The sequence below is a fragment of the Urocampus carinirostris genome, chromosome 3 (genome assembly GCF_059441175.1).
Source record: "Urocampus carinirostris isolate Australia breed hairy pipefish chromosome 3, RoL_Ucar_1.0, whole genome shotgun sequence".
In the NCBI taxonomy this organism is placed as follows: domain Eukaryota; kingdom Metazoa; phylum Chordata; class Actinopteri; order Syngnathiformes; family Syngnathidae; genus Urocampus; species Urocampus carinirostris.
In genome coordinates, this window is record NC_142351.1 from 45,020,125 (window position 1) to 45,037,624 (window position 17,500).

The 17,500-nt window shown below is 38.3% G+C and overlaps 1 protein-coding gene across 3 annotated transcripts in view; it reads right to left on the reverse strand.

Moving 5' to 3' along the window:
• The window catches only part of pex14 (peroxisomal biogenesis factor 14), a 114,123-nt gene that overhangs the window by 72,040 nt on the left and 24,583 nt on the right, over positions 1–17,500 (reverse strand). The gene's annotated exons all lie outside the window — the stretch shown is intronic.

Genomic DNA, 17,500 nt, shown 5'->3' on the forward strand with positions numbered 1-17,500 from the left:
ATTATCACACCTGTGGTCCCTGTGATTCAATGTAGAAGTCACCCCTCTAATAGGTTGAAAGGTTTTGAATACTGTTTTTCTTTTAGTGTTGAACGATGCAAAGTGATTGAGGACACTGCCACAGGTAATTTATTTTGGGTACCACGTTGCATATACTGCACAATCGTTTCAATCTGTTCAAAAATGTCTACTGGGTGTTTCAGTAAAGGGATTTTTCTTAAACTTTTGTTTGTGTGACACATAATATGTGGCTTTCATGCCACAGCAACATCATGGATCTCTCGTTTAACTTTTCATTGGTATATCTTTTAATGCCAGAAATTTCTCTCAAATGGTAAGAGCTGATAACAGATTAATTTTGCTGTCAGTAGAGTCAGGGGGGTGCTGGAGCCCATCCCAACTATTTTAGGAGAGTGCGGACCCTGAACTGGTTGCCAGCCAGTCGCAGGGCACACAGAAACAGACAATTAACTCGCTCATTCACACCTAGGGATAATTTAGAAGGGCCAATTGACCTGACATGAATGTTTTTAGAATGTGGGAGGAAACCGGAGTGCTTGGAGGCAACAGACACAAGCACAGGGAGAACATGCAAACTCAGCACAGAAGGGCTGGTAGCTACAAATTTGATGACACTTATACTATTGGTAGGTTAGTGGTAAGAGTTTGGCGGTCTTACGGTGGTGAACAAGATTAGATTCCCATTACAACCATAAACGCGGACCCAGACTTTTGAGTTCTTTTTTTGGGGAGCAGAAAATAACGTGCGTCAAAATGCACTCTGCTGTTCAGGGGGACGAAATCTTGTGGCAGGCCGTAGTCTGGGGACCACTGCATAAGATTATTGAAACAACCCTGACTAGCTTAGCAGCAAACAAATGAGGTATATGTCCACTTGGGGAAAAGAAAAGTGCACTTCTTAGCAGATGACATAGAAGCTTTAAACAAGTTTCATCCAGACACCTCAATCAATTATAACCACATTGCACAGATTTTAGTCTTGTCTTCTTATTGACTTACAGATCATCTCATTTATAGTGTTGGGTAGCATAACTGGGCTTTTAGGAGTTGAAGGGGTGGTTAACAATTCAAGATAAGTTTGTTTTTTGTCTCATTTCAAAATAATATAAAATAGAGACAGAACATAGCATAATAACATGAATGGCTACAGTTGTATGTCCACTTAACTAGAATTCTATGATTTACTTTAAGTTGAGCCAGCTTGCTAATGCACCCAAGTGCTTCATGTTAAGGACAATAATCGTTGCAAACCAGATCTCCATTAAAGTGTGAGGTAAAGCTGAAAAAGAGGCAAAAACTCAATCAGAGGAGAGGAGACCATTAAGAGACACACTTACCGTGAGTGAAGTTGATGAGCGAACAGGATTAGAGCTTGTTATTGAGTTTGAATTGGACAAGACTTGTGCTACACCGAACACAATTAGAAATGTAATGTGTTGATTTCCGCCAAATGTCGATGGGTTGTATTTATACCTAGACTTATGGGTGAATCTTGTGCTTTATTTGCAGCAATTTAATAGTTAGTTTTGTGGGATCTAAATCTTTAGAGGGTTTGTACACCTTTTTCATGGCCACATTCAAGCACTTTTTAAGGACTTTCATAGCCAATATTCTTATTTCTCCACTACAATTAAAAGAAGAAATCCGGTGTGAGTCATCAATTTTGCAGAACCACAAATACATATATGCTTTACATATCTGATTTTAAGTCTTGTGTGCATTTTTCAAGACGGATGATTTTTAGATCTTGAGTAAATCACGAATGTATTTTTGGATCAGAAAAATACGTGTGTAAATATTTTTGAGACAAATCTTTTCTCATATAGGGGTTGGGGAAAAATGAAAATATGTGGCTTACATTTTCACTTGCAGGAAGTTCTTCCCATTATAATTTACAACTTGGAAACAATGCCTTTATTCTTTGCATGGCCCATTATAATCTTTAGTAATTGATACTTAGTCATTCACTAGTACACATTTCATAGTGCACTATATAGGTGTAGCATACACCTGTCTTCTTGGGCACGACCCGTAGGGGGCGATGACGCTTCATAGGACAATGCTGTACAGACTAATGCCAGCTGCAGTTAATCACGAGCGAAGAACAAGTGTGATTGCAAAGCGAATCCGCCATAGAGTAGTGTCGGTGTCATTTTTAAGCAGACTTGTTGAGAAACATGGAAACAATTCCAAGCATTTACAAGCACTTCACCCAAAATTCAAGCAATATTCAAACCTTGAAAACACAAAATTAAAATCCAAGCATTTTTCAAGGACTTCAAGCACCTGTACGAACCGAACCCTATGACAAAAAGAATTTCCATTGTAAATGTATCAGTGTAATGGCAAATTATATATTTAGATATTTGTTATTGAGGCAATTTTAGCAATACATTTTTGAGAAAAATAAAGCATTAAAATAACGTATTTAAGTCATACCAAAGTAGTTATCAGAAATAGGTAATTTACTCCAGTTATATATTTTTCCTGTACTTGACATTAAGAGAGTACAATATACAGTACATAGGAGGGAGGTGCAATAAAAGGTGGTAAATGGAAGTCATTAACAAGTGTAGGGTTTGCTTTCACTGTGAGTCAAATAATTCCCAACTGGCCTGGCGTATAAAGTTGTGGACAAGTTGCCCTGATATGAACAGACTAATAGACATTGACAAAAATTGTGTTAGAATTGTCTCATGTTTCCATCCCTTAATATGGAGGTCGCTGGTTCGCGCCTCGACCGAGACATACCTAATTGGTATAATGGCGGCGCCCTCTGGCTGCGGCTGCATCGACCCGCTACAACGGGTCAGGTGTATCGACATTTCGTTCTGTGTACATCGTTACAAAGAATGACAATACAAAGGAAATTATTATTATTATTATTAGTAGTAGTAGTATGACGCACCCCCAAATAGGAAACACAAGATCCAGCTAAAAATAAATGGGTCCATTAATTGTGTGCTTTACTGACTACCTTGATGTTTAAAGACTATGTTTAAAAAAGATTGTGTTTAACTTTACTGGCTGATGTGGCTAATTGTGCTTTTTAATCTTTTTGTTTTTCTCTCAAAACAGTGGCTTTAAAGGCTCTTCTTATTGTGACATGAAATGAAATGAAATGAAATGAAATGATCTGCATTTATATAGCGCTTTTCAAGTCAATGACTTCCCAAAGCGCTTTACATTGTGCTTCACATTTCCCAATAGCGGCCGTGATCTGTGCAGCCATGTAAGGCGCTAACCTGCTTATTGGGGGTATTGGGGGTTCAGTGTCTTACCCAAGGACACTTCGGCATGTAACACGGACAAGCCGGGATTCGAACTGGGATCCCTTAATCCTAAAACGATCGCTCTACCTCCTAAGCTACTGCCGCCCCGACATCCCTTCCACCTTAATATGACCTTTAACGTAAGAAGGGAGGCCTCATGGGATTGACCCGGTTAGATAGCCAGTAACGAGGTGCACACTGAACTCAAGACACTTTATAGTTGTATAAAATTATTTGTCTCATGTGACAGAAAAAGTAAACTAACAAAAATTAATTCAATTTCATTGTTTCATGGGGACATTATAATGGCGTTGCTAATTATTTTTAATTTAGCCTTGTGGTTAAGAAAACAATAGAAAATGGCTGGATATTGCCATTATTGCAAACAGCTATTACATTTGTCTTAAAAAATATGTACTTATTTAAAATCGAGATGGTCTCATATTATTTCTGCAGTTATATGTTAGAATTACAAAGGGTCTCCCGTTGAACGATTAAAACACTAACAACAACACCTGAACTCATTGAGTAAAAAACAGTGTTCTCTGTGTTACTAATTCTAATAAGGAAAAAAACAAATATAATTTAACATCTGTTTATTAAAATACTGGAGGGAAATTGATAAAATATGCCAGTTCTACTGCCTATATGGTAAATAGTGCTGTGAAGCAAAAAAAAGTGAATAACCTTGGCTGGATATTCTGTGCCCCATGCTCTTAGAAGCTGGTCAATTTTTATTGAATGATACCCAACGTTTGAAAATGAAAAGGTCAGTCAACATTTCAATACATGAAACGCACAGTGGAAAACACAATTGACATTTAGGGTCAAAAATAACATACAACAGCGTAACAGTGACAGCCACTGGCCAGGCTTAAATCAAGATATCAAACTAGGGATCATAACCAGGGACAAATTTTCAAAGGGGAGCAAAACATAAATGTCAGTTTTGTTCCCTCCCCTTTGACTTATTAGCTTACCAAATTGTCTACCTAGTTTAGTCTATCGACACTCTAGCATCTAAAATACAGAACTACTGTAAGTATAGTAAGAATACAGAATATTCATGAATGATCTTAAAACTGTTAACTACTAAAATGTATTAAAGGCGGGATGCATTGTTTCAAGTGTCCTGGAAAAAAAGTTAAATCTTTTCTCTATCAAGTATGTGTTAACAATGCCTAACCAAGGGCCCATCTGCTTTTATCAGACTTTTATCGGAGCTGTTCAGGACTCACAACAAATTAGGAAGCAGGAAAGGGGAGGTTAGAGGCTGGTAAGTTATTTCATGCTTAAGGTTTTCTGTTACTAAAAGTAAGAAAATATCCCTTTTAAAAACTGTCTAAACGCCATCCCGAACCCCCCAAAAAGATCAAAGGTTTATTAGACCACATCTAAAATATAGACGTACATGTACATGCGACACCAGCACCTTGACAGAGGCTGCAATGATTATTTAAGCCCGAAAATGCGATAGCAAATACAGTGGAACCTCGGTTTTCGAACGCCTCTCAGTTCGAACGAATCGGAGTCTGTCCAAAAATTTCCAGAAATTCTTGCTTCGCTGTTCGGTCAAAAAAATCGGAGTTCGAACGTCGGTAAAGCGTGAGTGTGTACGCTAGGGTGCGATTCTGAGTGGCGTGACAAACTGTTATCGCATGCGGACATGCTTCGTTTTGCTTTCGCTTTTAATATAGGTGTATGAAGTGTTTTAGCCCCTAATTATGCCTCCGAAGAAAGTCAGTGCAAGCAGCAAAGTTGCTACAGGTGAAAAAAGAAAAGTAGTGCGTACAACTATTGCTGATCTTGCCTGCGCCTTCTGCTGACCACCACAAAGGTAAGAAATCCTATTCATAATTCTTTTCTTTATCCTTTTTTTTATTTTTACACGTTCACGTTAGCGTAATCTTTCATACGGGAGATTACGATAACGCAAATGTACGATTAGCCTGGGTTAGCTTTAAGTTTACGTTAAACATTCAGTAAACATTCAGGGTGTTGGAACGGAGCCAAACATTGAGGGTGTTGTAACGGAGCCCCCTTTCCAATGAACCGCTCGCCACTTGTTGTGGAGACCCGGGTGCTAAATGACTTGTAAACGACCTGATTTTTTTTATTTTTACACGTTCATGTTAGCGTAATCTTTCATAAGGAAGATTACGATAACGCGGACGTACGATTAGCCTGGGATAGCTTTATGTTTACGTTGAACATTCAAGGTAAACATTCAGGGTGTTGGAACGGATTAAAACGATTTACATTATTTTTAATGGGAAAAATTATTTCGGTGATCGAACAAATCGGTTTTCGAACAGGGTTCTGGAACGGATTATGGTCGAGAACCGAGGTTCCACTGTAGAACATTTTCAAGATCCAGACAGCACCATTAAAGTCTCAGAAAAGTTTTGCAGGGATTTTAGTGTGGATCTGAAATCTGGGTTCATTGTAAATTCAATTGAATTAATTATATATTGATTATAGAAATTGAAACCCCCTCAGCAAAGCCCAATGGATACAAAAAACCTCAGTAGATTTGGAGAAAAAAACACTTATATGGACCACAAATTCCTTTTAATTCAGGTAAAAGGCCCAATGGCTGAGTCAGGTGATGCTCAAAAATATGCAGGTCATCAGATATTAACCCATATGGCACTTTAGCAGGCGGTGGTGTAGGAGGGGAGTCTCAGTGTAGCGCAACAAACTACTTAGCCACCACAAAACATTCCAGCCTCTTCTCGGCTGCAATCCAGTAATGGATACTTCCCTAGCTCCTCAATTGGTCAAAATGTTTTCATACAATAATTTAATTTCGAAACACATTTACAAAGAAGGAGTAATCCATTTTAATTACTTGATATATTTTTTTTCATTCACATAAAATTTAATGCACTGCCATCGATCCCTTTTGTTCTTTAATGCAGTGCCTCCTTTCCTGTAATTTGAAGCCTTTCTGCTTTTCCCCCCACCCTCAAATAGTCAATGATGACATAATCCCTGCTCATCAGCAGAGGGTGGGCTTTATACAAATGTAACTTTAGATTAGTGGATTGAACCTAAAATACAGCTTTAAAATATACGCACGACAGATGAAAAAAAATGTAAGTCAGAATGTTTAGACAATATTTGTGAACTGTTTTCAAATGAGTCATTAAAACATACTTTTGAGTAAGTCTTTAAACCTACATTTCAAAAAGATATGCATGCTTTGGTGGGTGCTATTGTATTATATTGAGTTTAGTGTTATTTATTGTACTCGATCACTATCAAAACAATTTTTCTATATATTTATATATTCATTGTTTTCCTTCCTATTTATTGTTCTTCATGTTAAAGATGCTATCCTGAATTTGACATTCTTTACTCTCTGGGTTGTGTTTGGACAGTATTTGAAACAGTCCATTTTCTAACTTTTAACATTTTCATGCTACACTAACAAAAACTGCTTTGACGAACGTAAGTCACTCTCCAATCTACCTAATGTGTTAGATGAACTGGAACAGTGTTAGATAAAAGCAGATAGGTGCTGTGGGGGAAAAAATATGAAGGCTATTTGAACTCAGTTGGGAATTGTTGACACATAAAAAAAAAAACTACTTTAAACTTTTTAAGAATTCCTCATACGACAAAACCCACCTTTAATAATGCTAAAATTTTTTTTACTAGTCATTTAGTTAATCATGAGAGTTTATGGGGAGAAGATAGTTGATGGGGAGAAATGTTGTCATCTGTTCGGAAGGGTGATGTAATGCTTAGTCACTTAAAAAGTACTCCTCTACAAATCATTTAATTCTGTTCTAAGACTTCTAAGGTAAACTGATTTTAGCTCTCCTCTAGTACACCAATAATTAGCAGCAATGGAAAAAAAACAAAACAGATTTTTATCACTTAACAAAACAAACTTAGGGAAAAATATACTTTTTCCTGAATGGTAGGTACCATTTGGTGAAGGTTACTTGAAAAAATAAAGGATAAAGTAGCCAGATAAAACAACAAATGATTTTCTTGAGACTACTATGTGGTGTCCTTTACATCACCAGCAGACTTTCAAATCCAATTAGCTGATTGAGGCAAAATGCAAGCGGCACCAGCAGCCAACATTGTGAAACTTGTGTCCAACAGACACGACCACAGAAGTTGTGTAGCAGTGTCTGGAGGACCAAGGCCTTCGTCACAGGCAACTTACTGTGACAAGTCTACCCTCCACACACAAACATTAAAAGTGGCTTGTGTGTGCCATCCTGTCATCCTGCAAATTGACCAATAAAACAACAATGGAGAGGCCAGCGACAGGAGAGGAGTTCCTATTTATTGATCAAATTATTTTTTCTTGGGTACACACTGTGCCAACCTGGCAACAAGGCACTAACAAAGACAAGCAGACAGATTGTGACATTCCCGTGACATTATAATCACACGTCAACCCCCTTCTCCAGTCAATAGTTCGCGCGTGCTAATCATGTGTCCTGGATCACCAATTTCATGGTCTTCAAAAGGGGGGGTGTAGGGGCAGGAATTGGTGGCATGACCCGCCACACATGGGTGTGAGCTCTTTTCCCTCTCTGAGAATACACGGATAGAAAAGGAGACACAGTCAGGTTATGCGTGTCAGAGAGGCTCTAGAGAGGATTACCATCACCATCTACTGGGCAATGATGGTATAGGTATTTCCAGGGGATAAGGAACGGACTGCAGGATTCCCATGTAGCCTGTCTTTGACATAGACCTGTCAGAAACATTTAAACACACTTGCCAAAACAATGGTATATATCCAAAGTGGCAGATAAGTCAGAGTGCAATTTCCATCAAGGAAGGTGAAGACAAATATTACAGTCTTGAGAGGAACGTTGTTTAACGCATTTCCTGGAAGCCTACAGCAGTCTGAGAGTACCTGACTTTTTGGACTATAAGCGCATCTGAAACCCCAATTTAGACAAAAATTTGTAGGTGTGCCTCATAACCTGGTGACTCTTATTTACATCGCAGTATACAGAGGATAAAATTAGAAATGCAATTTTAATAGATACAAGGTTTTACAGTTATAAAGTATTTGCATAATAATTGTGCACATAAAACAATAAACATAACTGACCTAAATTGCAAACATTGTATGTCTCCAAAGGGATTCAAACCCTTGTGGGAGGCGAGAGAGTACAGACACTTGACCACTAGACCACAAGCGGTATGATGTCATGCAACAAGGCATTAGACTGTATCTCATTATCACACTATTTTTCCTCACGTTGCCAGGAACAAAAATTTGCATGATGAATTTTAAAATGGTAAGGTCCCTCCACTTCTTCATCAATAAATGTTAGAAAACAGAAGTGATTTAACAAAATACTAGAAAAGCTCTTTTGCGTACGCATACATAGTAAACATAGAGGTTATTGACTCAAAGGTCAAGAAGTGGAGAGACTGTTTAACCTATCAGAATGCACTACGCAAAAATATGGTGAAAATGGGATAAGGTCTAATGCCGTTTCAAAGGCCATCTTTACCACTAGTAGACTAGTGATAATGTATGAGCTTTCTCACCGCCCACTACTCGGTTTTGGGTCACATTGCATACGTTTTGCGATTTCGGTCAGAGGCACAAATCGATGCGTTGCAATATGTAACTGTACACACGAAAGCTCTTACTATAGTATCAATTTAATGCACCCTATATTTCGGGTTGCCTTACATATGAAATATAGATGAGAATATACCATTTTTTGGGGGGCGCCTTGTAATCTGATGTGCCCTTATGGTGCAGAAAATACGGTATATGACTTACAAGAGTAAAATCAGCAGTAAAAATGTGTGGTGCTGACATCATAGAAGAGTAGGGATCACCAACCTTCCAGAATTTGAAGTTATCTTTCTTTTATTTAAGCCCCCGATGGAGCGCACTGACATGACAGCTCGTCACATCGAATAATCATTCTCCATTTCAAGCTATCTGAACCGGTCAGGCTCTGCACTGATGATCTCATTGTTGTAAAACAGCATATAGTCACAAGTATTTTGTTTATACATGACAAATCCAGGCACAATCCAGATACACTTTATCTCAGAAGTTCAGGGCAATGTATAACATAATGCATCCGATTGAAGGGACCCTGATGAGTTAGTATGGATAGAGAGAAGAGCAGCAGCTGAGTTTCTCAAAAATGTGAGGTCCCTTTCGAAATATTTAGCTTAGCCCAAAAGTTATGTATGTAAAACTAGTCCCTTCTTGTACATAATGTGACCAAATGTTCTACAAATATGTGAATTTTTATTCTTAACCAGAGTATATTGTCGCTGTTATCTAGAACAGGGGTGGGCCACATTGGCTTGGATAAAATGGCGTAGGGGACGAGAAACAAAAAATTGGCTGATTGATGTGTTTAATTTTTTTGTATATGCCGATACAGTCATGAACGACAAAGCCTTGGCAATCCATGAGGAACAAAGACAACGTAAGCCTATCCAACTTTTCTGGTTTGCCATTACATGCCCAAGTTTTATTTCATTGTATATGTTTAAAGAGGGACCATTTCAGCCAATAAAATGTATTTATATATAAAAACTTCAGTAAAAAGTAATTGAAGTAATATAATATCTTCCCATTTAAGCAACAAGTTAGATAATTTATATTGAAATATCTTAATGCAAAAGGGCTGATTAAGAAGTGCTTATTTAACTACATGAAATATGATAAATATTTTGATAAATATTATTGTTAAATGTTAAAAAATATACAAAAAAATACAGCCAGCTATTTGAACATGAGCCCAATGAAAAACCTATTTTTGGGAGTCTAACGAAGGGACACTGAGGATAAGAAATTAGTAAATTTGGCGTTGGGCGTAAAAGTAACACTAAACATCACTCTAAAAACACCATCCCCATTGTCAAGACATGGTGATGCTCTGGGGTTGCTCGTCTTCAGCAGGGACTGGGAGGATGATTAGAAAATGGGAAAACAGATGAAGCCAAACATGGGAAGCAGGTTTACCTTCCAACAGGACAACGACCCAAAACATAAAACAGAATCTACAATAGACATTGCAAAGTTAGTGTTAGAATGGCCAAACCAAAGTCCAGGCCTCAATCCCAAAGAGCATTAAGCGAGAGATTTGAAAAATGTTGTGCACAAACGATCACCATCAAACTCGAGCGGTTTTCCAAAGATGAGCAAATATTTCTGTTACAAGGTGTGCAAAACTTAGGAGACATACCCAAAAAGATTTGTGGCTGTGATCACAGTATAGGAGGTTGGACAAAGTATTAACTCAAAGCGGACCGATATTTTTGCAGCATCTACTTTTCGAATGTTTATTAGTTAGCACAATATTAAATGTTGGATAAATTAGGTTTATTTTCAAGACTGTGTAAAAAGTTGTTGACTTTTATCTATAAGTTTGAATATTGAATAATTGCAGTATGTTGAAAAGTTCTTGGGGGGATCACATTTGTATTGTGTTCAAAATTACTTATAATAATTGGCCTTTTTTGTGTCTAGGTTTAGCAGATTGTGTTCATTATGGACTTTTCTTGCTTGCTGCTATTTTGTTTGTGTTTATCTTTTTGAGTTTGGAATAGGCTTTTAGTTTGCTTATCGTTTTGTTTGTGGGGTTTTCTTGTATGAACATATTGGTGTGTACTTTAGGACCACTCTACTCTGTATTTGGCTCACTTCCCTTCTAATCGCTGCAGTGATATTTAAAACCATTTCTTAAAGAGGAAAAAAATCATTTGAAATACGTGACATGAAAAAAGGACAAGTCAAATGAGGAGATATGCATACAGAATCACGTTAACAAGTCCTATTTGGTCTTTTGGAACAACCAAAGGTGCTTCACTCTTTCCATCAGGCTGCCACAGCCAGTCATAAAAAGAATCCATGTTGTATTTATTACAGAGCGAGTGCAATAAATACAATGTGGATAACTGGAGAACTTCATGGCAGCCACAATCCACGCAGCCATCTATGATTCTAATCAAAGAGAAAGCCAAATACCGGTGCCAGGAGAGCTGCAGTAGAGAACAAATGCAATATTCATGTTAATCACTACATTAACAAGATGTTGACAGTCTTGACAATCCAGCAATGACGGGGAAGCTTAGATGTTGAATAATTACTAAGCAGGGCAGAGGGGATGGTTGCGTTTTCCGGTACGCCGTGCTGTTCACTCCGGATCTGGAGTGGAGCCTATTTAGCCATTTTTCGGCCCCCCTGAGGCCAATAGCTTAGTGGCTGAGGAAAATTCGACATGTACAGAGCAACTTCTAAGCATTCCTGGCCACGTAATACTATACGGAGACCCCTCGCTACTTAATTCTTCGGTTAGAGTTGGTTCACTGCTTCTCGGATTTTGAAATAAGTTGTCTTGGTCAATAAAAAAATGCATCGTGCATTGTGTTCTGAGCAGACAGCACACAACAAATGATATTCAGGGGGCAGGTTAGGGAGGGCCTTGTGTGTTGGGTGGGCGTGACCATCTGTGTGCCCAACTATGATAGGCTGGTGTATGCTGTCAGTCAAATAGCGAGGTAGGCACACTAGTCAATTGGTCTATCTTAAACGACAATAGCTAGCTTTTAGCAGTCAGTTACGTTGAAAATAAATGTATCGATTCAATTGGAGTCTGAAGAAAGTCAGGAGAGCGCAAAGAGATTGTGATCACTAGCGGGTGCTCCTTGGATTATTCTCGGGTTTGGTAAGTGACTGAGGTGGCTTCGAAAGAAAAGGCAATAGCGAGGCTGCAGGTCCAGCCTACTGCTACTGCTAAACAAAAATCTATCTTAAACACCCCTGCCGAGCATGTATCTCAAAATCGTCAAATCCATTCGTCATGAAAAAGAATGATCTGGAGCTACAACTTGTGGGAAACCGTTACGTTCAAGAATTTTAAGTATCACGGAAACCTGGCTTAACTTGATACATGATGATGGCGTGCAGTTAGCCAGTACCTCTAAATGTCTTGTCCTTTTGTATAATGACAATAAAGACCATTCATTCAATTGCCTCTCTATGTTATGTGTTTTTATTTGAAGATCCATCCATCCATTATCTGCACCGCTTATCCTCAGTAGGGTCACGGGGGTGCTGGAGCCCATCTCAGCTGTCTTCAGGCAGTGGGCTGGGGACACCCTGAACTGGTTGCCAGCCAGTCGCAGGGCACACAGGGACAGACAATTCGCTCGTTCATTCACACCTAGGGACAATTTGGACCGGCCAATTAACCTGACATGCATGTTTTGGGAATGTGAGAGGAAACCGGAGTGCTCGGTGGAAACCCACGCAAGCGCGGAGAGAACATGCAAACTCCACACTGGATTTTTGATCTCACGACCTCAGACCTGTGGCCCACACGCGCTATCCACTGCGCCGCCATGCTGCCCTTATTTGTAGATCTATCAGTGTAATTTTGTTACAGTCCGATACGCTCAGTCGGTAAGGACGTCATCTTGAGGAAAGTTTGACACTAGTGGGCTTTTATATAGGTGTGATGCAAGATCAAATAAAATATTGGTAGGCTCAATTAGCATTTAAGTCAAACAATGGATAAAATCAAAAAAATATCGACTGTAAAATTTGGACTAAGAGGCACACATGATTATTGGCCACAATCAGTACATTTTTAAAGGAAAATACATGTTGTGCATAGATAAGCTGCACCTGACTATAGGCCGCATGTGCCCAAATCGAAACATGAGATATTTACAAAGAAAGATGGTACACAGTAAGAGTTAATAATATATGGTACCTTAAACCCTTAACATTCATCTTTTGATAAACAAATGCGTGCCTGTACAATGTCACCAGTCACTGAAATACGTCATGCCAAATATCAATGGAAAGCTTAAACTCTTGGGATTTAAGATATGATTTCAAAATATACTCATCAGAGAAACACCATGATCAGTCTGAAACAGGATACCCAAAATCTATCAAGCAGTCTCACAAGTACATACCCTGGGCTCTCTTCAACTTCTTATTCGATACGCATATTTTTTTACGTAGTTTACATCATAGATTGACCTAGCTTTGACAGATTTAGCCACACTAAACACATACTCAGGGTTCACACACCTTTTTCATGGCCAACTTCAAGCACTTTCAAGAACTTGCAAAGCAAATTTTCTAATGTCTCCGTTCCATTGGAAGAAGAAATCAGTCTTGAATCAATCCTTAGCCTTGTTCTCTGAGGTCAACAAGCGCTGCTGGTAGGAAAAAGAAACAGTAAACCCTGAAAAACGCTAGGCCAAACATTAAACCATTTTGTTAGTGTTTGCTGCCGCCCCTGTTTGATCTATGTTGCATCCAATATCCCATTTCTTTCTCCTACCAACTTTAAACCATAGAGCAATGGATAGATTCATCCCGTACTTGTAAATTGCAACGGCAAAGGAAAGCCACTAGAGAGCAGTTCGATGTCATTTTTAGGCAGACTTGTTTTATTTGTATTTATTTTTTACAAAAAGGGCCTGCTCCATTGAGTCAGACTTCTGAGAAACTTGCCAACAATTTTAGGCATTTAAAAGTACTCACCCAAAAATCAAGTAAAATTCAAACCTTGTAAACACATTAAAATTCAAGCATTTTTAAGGGTTTCAAGCACCCGTACAAACCCTGGATATTTCAAAAGACAGGTTGGATCTAATTGTTTTATAACTGCTTAATTTTCCAGACAGAAAAACAGATTTTATGTCCGCCTATTTTTTTTCTTAAAAGTCTGAGGTTGTATTCAAACTTCCATAATTCAGTGTCAGCAGGACCTAAACAGATGTTGACTGTTGAGGAGAAAACTACGAAGTTTTATCTTTAAAGAGACACAAAAACTATGCTCATACTCTAGCTGGTTCCAGTAAAGCTTCAGATATAATTTGGGTGCACCTTTTTAGCCGTTCAGGTAAAAATACCAAAGGATCTGCAAAGGGTTTTATAAAGTCGACAAACACAAATGAAAAGTTTAATCACACAAATGCCTCACAGTCTCACAGTCAATTGTGAAAAGACAAGAAGAGCTTGCCTAAGGAAATGTATTAGGACTCACTATAAGAGGGTTAAACCATTTCATTTGGAAAACAGAACTTTGGTGCATGCACAAAGAAATACTACGTAGGTTCATTTCTCTCAAGACTCGGCAAGTTGTTACAATGATTTAAAAGTGAAGCTAATTAATTCGAAAGCATAAGTTTCAGTGATGTGCTGTATAGTTTTAAGAAGTATTTTTTAAATGATTGTTTTATTTTTTTTATGACCAGGATTTATTAGCATTCATTATTGCTGTTCTAGATTCCCAGATAAAACCGTAACCTAAGTACACTATACACCCAGAAACAATAAGTCCAATTAGCATTTTGCTTTCATAATATTCAATTAAAAGCAGAAAACTGACACTTCAATTAAGAGCAATAAGTTGTTGAGTAAAGGTTATTAAAACCATGAAAACAAGGAGAAAATAAAACCGTAAGTATAACGTTGTAGATATCTCAATTTTTATTTTTATTAAACTGTTATTACTGTTGTAGTAGAAACATTAGACTGTACAATATGAATAAAAGTAATAATAATGAATAATGTATTTATTAGTGTACAGTGCACACTTGCTTTTCTTCAACAAAACATTGTGCTTTCATCCATGTAGATTGTTGCAGATCTATGAGTTTGTTCATTACAAATCCCCCTTTGCTTCACTCCCCATTAGGAATTGGACCAGGTTGTTACCATTAAACAACCAGTACGGAGTGAATTTATGTCTCTAGCATAACTTCATAATTTACATTTTAACATTTATTCAAGGTGACAAACGAGCATTTTGTCAACTTAGGCTTTTCCACTCTGAAGTCTGTGTTCAATCTTGATAAATTACATTGAGAAAATGGAATGCAAGAGCAGATTATTTTATTATTATTTATGCATGTATGACTTTATAGAGGCTACAAAGGAATTACTTGATTAACCCAACTTGGTTTAGAAAAAAAAAAGAAATATGGTATGAGCTGCTGGTCCAATCAAATTTCAATATGATTTAAATTGTCATTTCAGAAACCTGAATTACACAAAGCAAAAGCTTGTGCATGCGTTCTTGTGTGACAGTAAACCATTTTTTTTCATTTCCCACAGAGCTCATCTCAGATTGCAGTTTGGAAAATGCACTGGGGGAAATTGGGCATTTAGAGCAAAATATCTGGCACAGTAGGATTGCTTGACTAGAAATTAGACGATAATAACTCATATTAGATGAAATTAATGGAAAATTTTCACCCTAAGTACCAATTACAAATAATTATACTTTGATTTGAAAAGCAGGAGAATCCAAAAACTCATTTTAAATCGTGTTTGAATTGCGTGGCATTTGTTTTCCACACATGGTTAGATATGTCAAATCCTATCAGAACACACACACACACATATATATATATATATATATATATATATATATATGTATACATATGTATACATATACATATATATATACACATCTCATCTCATCAGCTGCACCGCTTATCCTCAGTATATACATATATACATACATACATACATATACACATACATACATGTTTACATACATACATATACACATACATACATATATTTATATATATGTACAGTGGGACCTCGCTACTTCGCGGTTCGACGTTCGCGGCTTCAGAGCTTCGCGGTCTGTAATGGTTAATGGTTTTTTGCTTTTTTTTTTGAAGGGGCGTCGCTACTTTGCAGATTTTCACTTTTAGTAGGAACCCCCCTCGGCCGACGACCCTAACCATTCTCGTTTCCCGGCGCGCGGTTTCGGTGCGGCTTTTGCTTTACTGTCCCCACTGGCCAGAGCCATCGAGGGCCGTGTAGCGCCATGTAGAGCCATCGCGGCCCGGGCGGGAGACGCCGGGCGCCTTCCTCCGAGCCTAGCGCCCGACCCGCTCGGCTTGTCGCGGTGTCGTGCGTATCGCGCCCAAAAATACCCGCTCCGCGGGTTAGAGGCTCACTCCCGGGATCGAAGGAACGGCACCCGCGGTGCGGCGCAAGTATAATCCCTGTTGTGAATTTGTCTCCGATCGTCCCGGGCGGACGTAAAATCGCCCGGCTGTACGACTCTTAGTGGTGGATCACTCGGCTCGTGCGTCGATGAAGAACGCAGCTAGCTGCAAGAACTAATGTGATTTGCAGCTGTGATTGGCTGGCAAGTAATTCAGGGTGTCCCCTGCCCACTGCCCAGAGATGGCTGGGATGGGCTCCAGCCCCCCCGCGACCCTAATAGGGATAAGCAGTGCAGATAATGAGATGAGATTTTTTTTTTTTTATTGAAGGGGCGTCGCTACTTCGCAGATTTTCACTTATTGCGGGTGGTTTTGGTCCCCATTAACCGCGATAACCGAGATCTTACTATATACACATATATACACATATATGTATATATATATATATAACTATTACATACACTTCTAATCAGTGCAATTTCTGCAGTCACTCGAACAGTGACTGTAGCCTTCAACCAGGAGAAGATGTCGTCAGGTGGTGTCCAACAGTCACTGGGCGTTTCGACCCTAAACCACAACGCCCTCGAGTTGGCGGGCCGGCAGTGATGGCCAGTCACTGCCCATCTTCCCCTGGTCCCCAGCTAAACTCCTCTCTCCTACTCCAGAGCCAACAAGAGGCTCTCTCCGCAGCTTCCCCCACCCTTTTGGCAGCTGCCTTCCTCTCTCTTCCACTTATTCCCAGAGGTGTTAATGTGTCCCATACAGACTGTGCTGGGAAGCCCCTGCACCCGACCTCCACATATATATATATATATATATATATATACACACACATATATACACACACATATATACACACACACACATATACACACACACATATATATATATATATATATATATATATATATACACATATATATATATACACATATATATATATATATATATATATATATATATATACACATATATATATATATATATACACATATATATATACTGGACTGTCTCAGAAAATTAGAATATTGTGATAAACTTCTTTATTTTCTGTAATGCAATTAAAAAAACAAAAATGTCATACATTCTGGATTCATTACACATCAACTGAACTATTTCAAGCCTTTTATTATTTTAATATTGCTGAATTTGGCTTACAGCTTAAGAAAACTCAAAAATCCTATCTCAAAATATTAGAATATCATGAAAAAAGTATACAAGTAGGCTATTCAACTAATCATAATTAACTCGAAACA